The 13,430-nt window shown below is 33.3% G+C and overlaps 1 long non-coding RNA gene across 1 annotated transcript; it reads right to left on the minus strand.

Moving 5' to 3' along the window:
• Positions 1-287: 287 nt before the first annotated feature.
• On the minus strand, positions 288-2,900 carry LOC127083236 (uncharacterized). The gene is made up of 2 exons (XR_007788350.1): positions 2,795-2,900; positions 288-526 (listed from the first exon to the last, which is right to left on the minus strand). It is a non-coding gene; the product is annotated as an uncharacterized LOC127083236 (long non-coding RNA).
• Between the last annotated feature and the right edge of the window lie 10,530 nt (positions 2,901-13,430).

Genomic DNA, 13,430 nt, shown 5'->3' on the forward strand with positions numbered 1-13,430 from the left:
TCACAAATAATTAAATTAAACAAATAAAAATAATTTAAATTAAAATTGTGATGTTAGATGAATAATATCTAATTGTCTTTTTCAATAATTGATTTTTTTAAAAAAAATAAAAAATATAGTTGTGGACTCTACCTCCAAAAGAAGAAATATAGGAGCGTGGAACATGGGACTTACACACTATTTAATATACTAATGATTAATTTCATATTTTAATTAGCCAGGCATATTTAACCTTATTTAAACAAAATAGTTTGAATAAAATAAAATATTAGAGTTTCACCAAAATGTAAAACTTCAAAAAACCAAATAGTCATGCAAATATGCAGCAGAAATTAAACAAAGTCCACCATAAAGTCTCAACAACAACTCCAACAAAACAAAACAAAACATCATACAATGAAGGACGACATCCCATCTCGAATGCTACATATCAGAGCGACTCCTCTAAGACCTAATGATAAAAGCTAAAGGGGCATAGACGACATCCCCTACTCAGTAGCTACTCTTGTACCTGATTATTTATACTCTTGAGGAGCACATACACCAAAACAAAAACAGGGGGTGAGAATACATCTAACAATTATTAACGGTGAATAACAGCAAGGCATGATAATAATCACGAATATAACAATATTTTCAATCACACTCAAAACACAATCAAACAGATCATGATGCATATGCAATGCAATGCCACCATATCCATCTAATATGCTTGTGGTACCAAAATCAATGGGATCAGAGGTATGTTACTGATATTCCCATGTCTCCAATTACTCACTGAACCGTGTCCCTCTCTAGACGTGAGACAGCCATAGTCTCTCTCTAAACCAGGCCATCACTGGACCAAACTTATAATTCTCCATACTCGGCTATCACTGTAATTCCTCTCTAAATTACTAACTCAAAATGTCATTCAAGGCCATCACTGTAATCCCTATCTGGATTCTTAACTCAAAATGTCATTCAAGACCATCATTGTAATCCCTCTCTAGATTACTATACTCAAAATATATTTTTAAAAACAAATTCATTATTTATCTTACAAGGTAAATTTATGTTGTTACCAAATATTCTCAACTCATCAAACTACTCAAAACAACTCAAAAAGTCTCAAAGACTCATAATTTTCTCAAAAAGTCATATTTTCTCAAAAAAGTCATATTTTCTCAAAAATTCATATTTTTTCAAAAACTCATATTTTTCTCAAAAACTCATTATTACTATTGTGTCAGATCACCAACAGGACAATGACAAGCAATTTCCTTAATTTACTCAGAAGTGACCTTAAGGTCACCAAAAGACTCTAATGTCACAAGACACTCCAAAATGTGACCGAATGGCTCCCGAACTCAAAAACTCCAAGAAATGATCAAAATAACCTTCGAATACCTCAATGGTACTCTAAATTATCCAATTACTCCAAGGGTAAGATTCACGAGTGATAACTCTACTAAGGACATAACAGACGGTTTTCCTCAAAATTACTCAAAAGGTAACCTTATAATTTCAACGGTGTTCCAATCTCAGCTCAAGTGTATCCTATATTATGATCTCCAACTCCAAACAACTTAATAATAACTCTGGAAACTCTATAATATCTCTAACCAAATAAAATAGGACACTTAAACTCATCAAAAATGTAACAAAATGTCACCACACTCAAAATTGCTCAAAACTCTGGACCTAACTCTAAAATTATCTCACTTCAAAATAGAATCAAATATTATACACTTATGATAAAATTATGAAACTCTCTAGTTTGAAAGTTCTTTAAACCTTCTTTCTAGTTCACTTAACTGTACCTCAAGTGGAGTTAAGAATTTCCAGTTCTATTCATTTCAGTTCAATCATATCACGACACTTCCTATATGAACTCAAAAACATAATGTCTGACTTTAAAATAGCACAAAATATTATATACTCATAATAAAATTAAGAAACTTTTCATTTTGAAAGATCATTAATCCCTCTTTCTAACGCAACTAACGACATCTTAAAAGGACTTATGAAACTCAAGTTACTCTAGAAACATGATGACCAACGCAAGACTGAAATTGACGCCTCTGGTATAAAAACCAGCAAACTGCTATTGTTGTAGCGCCCCTAAACTCAATTTTTCTACTTCAAACAAAATATTATCGTGTTAGTTTTCTAATACAATTGACGGCATATCAAACCAACTTACGAAACTCAAATTATGCCTGAAATAAGGCGATGAACCCCCTTCTATAACTACCTGTGATTTTCAGCGTTTTTCTCCCTATTAGACATATTTTTGATATTTTCGAAAGTCTGATTTAAAAAAAAAATTAAAGTTTGAGGTTTTTGACAAAAAGTGATTTTCTTATGAAAGAGCTTAAAAATTAAGTTTTGTAAATTTTAGGAAATTTCATAAAAATGGTCTAGGAACACAGCTCAGATCCAAAAATCACATTTTGGGGAATCATACTTGAAACCCCATGGGTAAATTCCAACGCATAAGCAACAAAATCCAAATAACATCCAAATAATCATATAATATATCATATCACAAAGTCATTACCTACAACAATAAGGTATCAAGCCCGAAGGGGATTTTTCCCAAATCCCCCAATTGGGTCTACGATCAAACACATAACACAACAATCCAACACAAAATAATTTAATATGGCAGAAAACATCATAGCTCATCAACATACAAGTAAAATTAAGGGAAACTCATGACATCCCTTAAGGGCGTTGATAGGAGGGTAAGGAACCCTCACTATCCTGCAAGTCAGAAATCACCTAAAGGTAGACAATTCCTCCCCCTTACCTTAGAATTACAGTAAGGATGGTGATCCCAACAGCTTTTGAGTTCCTCTTCACATACTTCATCCTCCTTCCCAAATTGTCTCTGATCTCTCGACCTCTTTTCCACGTACAAAATATTTTCTAAAAACCTAAATCTCTCCATATTTTAGAATATATATGGGTATTATTCTTCAAATTTACACTTTTTACCCACTTATTCTTCTCTTCTCTTTTCTCACCTCAAACTCTCCTCCAATCATACCAAAGACCCAATTCTCCTATTTAATTAATTAAAATTGAAATTAAATAAATATTTAAGTTAAATAAATATTTAACTCAATAATCATTTAATTAGAAAAATATATATATTCTACTATATTATCTTGTCACCAAATAATTAATCATTTCTAATTATTTCTTTTAATCCCAATAATAATACTTATCTAATCTCCAATCTCATAACTCTGATAATTAGGAAATTACCAAAATACACATATACTCCATAAACAACAAAATTCAATATAATAAATAAATCACCATAATAAATAAATAAAATACTCTAATTATAGGTTGGGGTGTTACAACTCTCCTCCGTCTATAAAAAAATTCGTCCTCAACAATCTCCTAGCGAAAACAAATTCGGATAGGACTCCCTCATCTGACTCTCCTACTTTTGCAATGAAAAACTGATCTTAATCGGAATGAAATGCATCGATTTAGTCAGTCTATCCATAATCACCAAAACCGCATCAAATCCTCTAGGAGTATTCAGAAACCCAATCATAAAATCCATCGATATAATGTCTCACTTCCATTCGGGAATATCCAATGGTTGTATCAGTCTAGGTGGTTTCTGATGCTCAATCTTCAACTTCTGGCAAGTCAAACATGAACAAACAAACGGTGCAACACATCTCTTCATTCCTGGCCACTAAAACATTTTCTTGAGGTCTTGGTACATCTTGATAACTCCAGGATGAATACTCAAATTGTTTCGGTGACTCTCTTCAAAAATAGTCTTCTTAAGTTCCCGCACATCAGTACATAAACTTTATCCCGAAACTTTAGAATTTCATTCTTATTGACTCTAAAATTCCCGTCTTTATTAACTGGCGACATACGATTAACCAAGGTTACATCCAGTTTTTGACTCTATCTGATCTTATCAAAAAAACACTAGTCAGCTTCAACATACCCAACTTCACACTATTTGCAGTCACCTTTCACACCAAACTCAAGTCTCTGAATTGCTCAATCAAGTCTAATTCTCTAGACATCAACGTCGCCATGTGAAATGACTTCTGACTCAAAGCATCTGCCACAATGTTGGCTTTACTATGATGGTAGTTCAAACCAAAGTCACAATCCTTCAAAAACTCTAACCATCTTCTCTGCCTCGTATTCAACTCCTTTTAATCAAATAAATACTTCAAACTCTTGTGGTCGTTGAATACCTCGAATATAGAACCATACAAGTAATGTCTCCACCATTTTAGCACAAAACTACAGTTTCCAACTCTAAATCATGATAAGCTCCTCTCATGAACCTTCAACTTTCATAAAGCATAAGCCACAACCTGCTCATTCTGCATAAGCACACCATGTAATCCCATCTTGGATGCATCATAGTATATAACAAAAGGTTCCTTCACATCTTGTAATATCAATACTGACGTTGTTTTCAACTTTTTCTTCAATTCTTGGAAGTTCTCCTCACACATCATGTCCCACCTAAAGGCTTGACCCTTTCGAGTTAACTGACTCAAAGGTAAGGCTAACTTGGAAAAACCCTTCGATAAATATTCTATAGTAACCAACTGACCCTAAGAAAGTTCTGATCTCTGCAACTGACTTTGGAGCCTCCAATTATAGCACTGCATCTACCTTAGAAGGGTCCACTGTTGTACCTCCGCTGGAAATTACATGACCGAGAGAGCTCACTTCTCGCAACTAGAATTCACATTTCGATAACTTGACATACAACTTCTTCTCTTGTAACACATGTAGTACATTATGAAGATGTTCAACATCATCTTCATCTTATTTATAATACATAAGAATGTCATCAATAAACACCACTGTAAACTGATCCAAATAGAGATGGAAGATCCTATTCATGTACTCCTTAAGCACACCAGGAGCATTAGACACACCAAACGACATCACTGAGTATTCATTATGACTGTATCGCTCCCTGAACGCAATCTTCAAAATATCTTCATCCTTCACTCAAATCTGATGATCATCAGACCTTAAGTCGATCTTACTAAAAACATAGGCACCCACTAACTAGTACATAATGTCGTCAATCCTTGGAAGAGAATAGTTATTCTTGATGGTGACCTTATCTAGCTGACAATAATTAACACACAATCTCATATTGCCGAGTTCCTTCTCCCCCAATATGATACACTTGGTCTGACAAATTTCTTATCAATTAGATCTTCAAGATGACTCTTCAGCTCACTCAACTCTGTTGGAGACATTTTATAAGGTAACATCGATATAGGTCTAGTATCGGGTACTAAATATATGGCGAACTAAACTCTCTCTGGCGGTAACTCAGTAATATCATCAGGGAACACATATGGGAATTCACATACTATAGGCAGATCTTCCAACTTCGTTTTACCCTCAATCTACAAGGAAGAAAACATCACAAACACCTGAGCTTCATATTTCATGAATTCTTTAACATGTCTCGCATAATTAAACGGTTGACTCTCCTCCTCTACAAACTTGGGAAACAACACAACTTCATCCAAAAACTTGTAATCTTGCAATCAGCGACCCGTTGAACCAATCTTCCACATCATAAGACTCTCAGAGAAGCAGAAGCTTATCCTTCACTTGTTTCAATCTCACTCATACTAGAAAGAGGTAAGAAAATAACGAGCACCGACAATATTTTCACGCACATGTCGCATGCTAGGAAACATATAAAATCACAAAAACTTGGTCGGACCGACCGACCTGCTCTGATACCACTATGTAACACCTTAATCCCCGACTCGACATTTAAACAAAATAGTTTGAATAAAATCAAATATTAGAGTGTCACCAAAATGTAAAACTTCAAAAAACCAAATAGTTATGCAAATACACAACGGAAATTAAACAAAGTCCAACATAAAGTCTCAACAACAACTCCAACAAAACAAAATAAAACATCATACAATGAAGGAAGATATCCCATCCCCAGTGCTACATATTATAGTGACTCCTTTAAGACTCAATGTTAAAATCTAAAGGGGGCATAGACACCATCCCCTACTCAACAGCTACTCCTGTACCAGATTGTATGTAATCCTGAGGAGCATAGACGCCACAATAAAAAACAGGGGGTGAGAATACATATAACAATTATTAATGGTAAATAATAGCAAGACAAGATACTAATAATGACTATAACAATATTCTTAAGCACACTCAAAACACAATGAAACAAATCTCCATCTCATATGCATGTGATACCAAAATCAATGGGATCAGACGTATGTTACTGATATTCCCATGTCTCCAGTTCCTCTCTGAACCGTGTCCCTCTCTGGATGTGAGACCATCATAGTCCCTCTCCGAACCAGGTAAGCACTGGACCGAAGTCCTACCTATCTCCGAAATACATGAATGTATAGATCATAAACAACATAACATGCAACATCAATATCATCTCAAAATCATAACAAATATAAGTCACAATCATTCACAAAAGGTTCCATTCTCGAACTTATAATTTTCCATACTTGTCCATCATTGTAACCCCTCTCTGGATTACTAACTCAACGCTATTTAAGGTTATCATTGTAATCCCTCTCTGGATTACTAACTCAAAACTCCATTTAAGATCATCACTATAATCCCTCTCTAGATTACTATATTCAAAATATATTTTCAAAAACAAATTAATTATTTATCTCACAAGGTAAAGTTATGTTATTACCGTATATTCTCAACTTATCAAATTACTCAAAACAACTCAAAAAGTCTCAAAGACTCATGATTTTCTTAAAAAATAATATTTTCTCAAAAACTCATATTTTCTCAAAAACTCATATATTTTCAAAAACTCATATTTTCTCAAAAACTCGTATTTTTTTTCAAGAACTCATTATTATTATTATTATTATGTTGGATCATCAATAAGGCAATAAAAAACAATTTCTTAATCGTAAGACCCTAATTTTGACCCTAAGATCCCTCATGCTATCTCATCATATGCATTAGCATTGGGATCATATCTTAGCATCCTCCTTACCCCTCATTCATTGGGTTTGCATTGGGAGAATAACAAAGCACCATGTAATTGTATCATACTTTGTATTTTATCATCTTTACTAACCAAAATACCAAAAATATGTCTTTGCATTTGTCTAACTCTTTTGAAGGTAGGGCACATGATCACCTTTGATCCATCAAACTCACATCTAGGGTTTAAGACCCTCATTACCAAGAGCACAATAAAGGAATGGTCTAAAATGGCTTTAGACATCATATATGGATCCCCATGAGCTTCATATGTTATTTCGATCATCAAATCATCAAAAGTTTGGAATTGGTTTGCCTTGGAAACCCTAGTTCATCTGGGTATCTTGTGTAACTTCTTCACCAAGCTCCTTCAACATTGGATCAAATATTTCAAGGTACATCTCAAATTTCATTATATTATGCATATATTATCTCCCATGAGTCCCAAAAGTCAAGAGAATTGCAAGCAAGCAAGTTGGTTAATGGTGGTTGACCAGAGGAATTCATCTTATCAAAACTAGGGTCCCCTAGACCCTATCTCCTACAAGTTTTGTCATATGAAAATAATTCCAAGAGTAAAGTTACTCTAAATGACATTCCAAACAACTTTTATTTTGCCGTATAGATCTAGTTTTTCTTGGAAAGACATTTTTTATGGTGAAATATTATAGGTCATTTTGTCTAAACCCTAATTTGAAGGTCAACTTCCCAAGGCCATAACTTGCTCAATTTTTATGAGATTAAATATTTACAAGTTGAACAATAAAATTCAAGGTGTATAATTCAACTTTTATGTTTTGAGGAAGAGATAATTCAACTTTTATGAGCATGTGATATGAGGATACATTATAGGTCATTTTGGACCAATACCATTGAACAAGTGATTTTCCTCAACTTCAAAAATGCATAACTCCTTCATTTCAAATCCAAATGAGGTCAAATTTGTGACCATTTTGAATGAATTTGAAAGATCTACAACTTTTTTGAAGATATCTTTCTCATTTGAAGCTCACATAAAAAGTTAGCTAAGGTGGAATAAGTGAACATATGGCTTGACACTTAGAAAACATTTTGATATGTTAAAATTTCCAAACTTCCACCTCAAAATTCATCATGATATAAGATTAAAATGGAAAAGTGTTCAACATAATAGTTGTTCCTCTTGATCTAACCTTTCCAAAAAGTCCAATTTCATACATTTTGGACAAGATTTGAATGGGTTGCACATCGCTTAAACATGGCTTCATCATTTGGCAAAATCAAAACTTCAAACAACCATACACATTTTCCTTGCATTCTAAGTTGCTTCTAGACTCATTCACACTCGATTATGGACCTAAGAGAATGACTTCATGGGACTGTACACGCCCGTGCAAGCATGCATCATCCATTGCCAAATCTGGAAGTTGAATTTGAAGGTGCAAATATGATGAGTTGCAGCAATAAATAGAGGTCCATATGCTCAGAATTAAGGACCCCTTCGTGTCAGCTTCGCTCCAATACCCTAAAACCTTACATTTGAAAGGAGAAACCTGAGAATTTTCTTTGAAAATTGAGTTTGAATCTCACTGTTTTGAGATTCAAAACTCCAGGGATCCAAAGCATTTGTTTAATTCTAATCTACTTCTGCAAGCTTCCTGAGTGAGATCAAGCAAGAATTAAAGCAAGAGTAATCGAGTTTTGCACAACATTGAAGGTATTTTCCATATTTTTTCATCTCTTCAATTCTCTCTCAATTCTCATCAATTCTCTTGGATCCTTGGTTGTCTGAAGTCCTATCAATGTAGGCAAGAAGATTGAGTTGCTTTGAGTTCAAATCGAAGCAACTCATATCGTGTACCTCAAATTTCAACTCCATGTATCTCTCAATATACTTAGAGTTAGGATGAGTAGAGGACAGATTTGTGATCAGTGCCATTTTTACTTTGAAATCATGTCCTTCTTTTTCATTTTTGTGATGGTGATGAGTGGACCAGTCTGGCGAAGCTCGCCTGAGAAGATGACCGACGTTTTGCTCCGGTGATGAGATGGCATGGCCCAGACCACATGATCGTTTCATTTTATTTTAATCACGAGCGTTGGTTTTGAATACCATGTTTATGGCGCGCTGACTCAAGTGCAAGGTGGAACGCACATTTGGATCCACTTGATCTGCCACCTCAATTAATGAGGGAGATCAAGTGGTCCACGTTTTTTTTTTGAATATTTGATTTCATTTTATTTGTGTTATTTTCATCAATTCATATTAAGTTTAATATTGATCCAAAAAATATGAGAGTTTCACCAAAAAAATTTAAATAAATTTCTCTTTCATTTTCTGAATTAAAATTATTTTTTGGGTCATTATTAATATTTTTCATGATTTAATTGATTTTATGAATATTTTTAATTGTTTAAAAATACTTTTAAGTTTCCAAAAATTATGAAAAATTTTCTCCAAGGTCCTTTGACCTTGTTTGACCTATGATAAATCTCATTGCCATTTCTTTGGTGTTTTAATGAGGTTTTAGGAAATTGACCAACCATAATTTAATTAAATGCATATTTTTATTATTTTTAATTGTTTAAATGTCAAATAAATTGTGTAGAGCCATTTTAATTGACTTGTTGAGTTTGACTTGTGTTGTTGGGCCTTGGTCAAGGTTGATTTGACTTTGTTAGGTTAAGATCATTGAATTTAGGGGATTGATGGAATGTACATTCCATCTCCCAAAATGAATGAATGATATTAACTTGGTAAAAGTCCTCCTTTGACCAATTTGTGATTGATTCATTCCCCCTCCCTCTTCATCTCATTCCCCTTCTTTATTCATTCATATCATGGACCTATGATATCTTTATATCCTAAAGCTAGTTGATTGTAAAATCAACATGAGTATGGATGAGATTAGGTCCACCTCTTTGCATATTCTTTTTGTGTGTGGTATGTTTCATGAGCATAGTCCATTATACTATGTCTCTAACATGCATTAACACCAAAATTCAATTGCCCAGCCTCAAAGAGTTGTGACTTCTACATAAGTCCAATTACGATTGCTTAACATAACACTAAATTTGTGACACAAAAAGGCATAGCATTCTAGTTAGTGAGATTGTAAGTCTCCCCTCTTTCATGGTATTGTGTGAGAACTTGGCCTTTTTTCCTTCCTTTGGAAGATGTCTTGGTTCAAGGACCCATGCTTGTGATAAGTGGGTTCAGTGTTCTCCAAAGAATGACTTAAACAAAATAAAATAAAAGCAATACTAACTTCTAATCAACTAACAACTAAAATTTAACTTCAAGTCATTTACTTTTATGCACTTTAATTTTTAAGCTTTTAATTCATTTGCCACTATTCATACCACTCAACTTGTTTACTTTATCTCCATTTTTACTTTGCCCATTTAGGCCATATTTTGTGATATTTTGTGTTTGTATACACTTGTTTGTTTGTGTGGTCTCTTGACCTTAATGTACATGATAAGAACAAAAACCCTAAAAAACATTTTGTGTGGACTGTTGGTTTGATCTGAGACTATTGGACTTAGAATTTAGGCAACACTCCCTATGCAAAGGACTTGGCCAATGCCAACTTTCATGAAACCAAGTGCTTGTGAAGTGAACATTCATCTGATACAATATTGAAGATTCATTTGAGTTCATCTGCAACATGATTATATTGAAGCTGTTATTTTGAACCTATGTCTAATGCCATCTTTGAAGTCATCTGATACATGGAATTTTGAAGAAAGATCATGGAGTTGCTAAGCTTGGTTGTGGCTATCTTTATTTGATGCCTTGATTTTCACCTTGCTATTTGTGTATTGACATTGCTTGATTCTAAAGTCCAAGGGAAATTTGGGTTTCTATATGACATTCTTGTCTGTTGGATTCCATCCCCTTGGTCAGATCTTTTCAACTCTTAACTTTTAATTTTTGCTTAGGATTAGCCTCTTCATCTCTTCCCCACTTCTTTAATTTCAAATCTTTCCATCCTTTTAAAAACCTTCTTTGCTTATGTTTTCTAAACTTAGACGATATTGCAAACTAGAAACTTTGGCCTTATTCCATTGCATTTTCAAACTCATTTTCTTAAACAAATTTTGTAAATAAGTTTAACTATACTTGACTTAAAATTTTCAAAAGACAAAAAGAACTAACACTCATTCAAACCATTTTAGGCCTTTTGTGCCTTTGTTAATCTTAAATTTTTATTAAAAGCAATGCATTCACTTTGAAATTAATATCATGAACTACGAGGTTTTGATCCCTCATTTTATGTTGGTACGTAGGCACAAGTCTGAAGGTCTTGTCAAACAAAAATATAATTAATGAATTCTTTTCTCATGTCCCCATTCTATTTATTACAAATATCATTTGTACAAAAACACCTAAGCACATAATAAAGGGCTCCCTAGGAGTACCTAGGACACTTTGGGTGCTAACACCTTCCCTCTGTGTAACCAACCCCCTTACCTGTAATCTCTGGTATTTTATTAGTTTTGATTTGAAAACTTCTTATCTTTTGGGTTTTGTTCGTACTTTTCCCTTTCCCTTGGAAACAACAAAAGCGTGGTGGCGACTCTGGTTTTATTGACGTCTAGATTATTCATAGCTTGATGATCATGAATTTACCGCTACATTAATTTATTCAAAAGTGACCTTAAGGTCACCAAAGAACTCTAATGTCACAAGATGCTCCAAAATGTCACTGAATGGCTCCCGAACTTCGAAAACATCAAGAAATGCTCAAAATAACCTTAGAATAATCTAAGGGTACTCTAAAGTATCCAATTACTCTAAGGGTAAGATTCACGAGTGATAACTCTACTAGGGACATAACATGCGGTTTTCCTCAAAATTACTCAAACGGTAATCTTATAATGTCAACAGTGGTCCAATCTCAGCTCAAGTGTATCCTATATTTTGATCTTCAACTCTAAACAACTCAAAAGTAACTCTGACAACTCTATAATAACTCTAATCAAATAAAATAGGACACTTAAACTCATCAAAAAGGTAACAAAATATCACCAAAATTGCTCAAAACTCTAGACCTAACTCTAAAATTGTCTCACTTCAAAATAGAATCAAATATTATACACTTATAATAAATTATGAAACCCTCCAGTCTGTAATTTATTTAAAACCTATTTCTAATTCACTTAATCGTACCTCAAGCGGAGTTACAAAACTCCAATTCTATTCATTTCAGTTCAGTCTAATCGCGAAAATTCTTGCATGAACTCTAAAACAGAATGCCTGACTTCAAAATAGCATGAAAAATTAAATACACGTGACAAAATTATGAAGCTTTCTAGTTTAAAAGATCATTAATCCCTCTTTCTAATGCAACTGACGGTATCCTAAAAGGACTTACTAAACTCAAGTTACACATGAAGCATGATGACCAACGCAAGATTGAAATTGACTACGTCTCTGGTATAAAAACCAACAAACTGCTACTGTTGTAGCGCCTTTAAACCCAATTTATCTACTTCAAATGGAAGCTTATTTCCTTAGCTTTCTAACACAACTGATGACATCTCAAACTAACTTACAAAACTCAAATTATGCCTGAAATAAGGCAGTCAACCCCCTTCCATGACTACCTGCGATTTTCATCGTTTTTCTCCCTATTGAACATATTTTCGATTTTTCAGAAAGTCCAATTTAAAAAAAAACTTTTCTTTTTACAGTTTGAGGTTTTTGACAAAAAGTGATTTTCTTATAAAAGAGATTAAAAATTAAGTTCGATCATTTTTGAGAAATTTCAGAAAAAAATGGTTTGGGAACACAGCTCAGATCCAAAAATCACATTTTGGGGAATTAAACAACCCTTACAAGGTCGTTTGAAACCTCGGGGGTAAGTTCCAACGAATAAGCAATAAAATCCACAGAAGAGCCAAATAATCATCTAAAGGTAGACAATCACACCCCTATCTTAGAATTGCATTAAGGATGATGATCCCAATAGCTTTTAAGTTCCTCTTCACATATTTCACCCTATTTCCCAAATTACCTCTGATCTCTCTGCCTCTTTTCCACATATAAAATATTTCCTAAAAACCTAGATCTCTCCATATTTTAGAATATATATGGGTATTATTCCTCAAATTTACACTTTTTACCCACTTACTCTTCTCTTCTCTTCTCCTTTCTCACCTCAAACTCTCCTTTAATCACACCAAATACCCAATTCCCCTATTTAATTAATTAAACTATTATTAAAATTAAATAAATATTTAACTCAATAATTACTTATTTAGGAATATATATATATATATATATATATATATATATATATATATATATATATATACATATATATATATATATATATATATATATATATATATATATATATATATATATATATATATATATATATATATACTACTATTTTATCTCGTCACCAAATAATTAATTATTT

This window comes from Lathyrus oleraceus, chromosome 5 (genome assembly GCF_024323335.1).
Source record: "Lathyrus oleraceus cultivar Zhongwan6 chromosome 5, CAAS_Psat_ZW6_1.0, whole genome shotgun sequence".
NCBI lineage: Eukaryota > Viridiplantae > Streptophyta > Magnoliopsida > Fabales > Fabaceae > Lathyrus > Lathyrus oleraceus.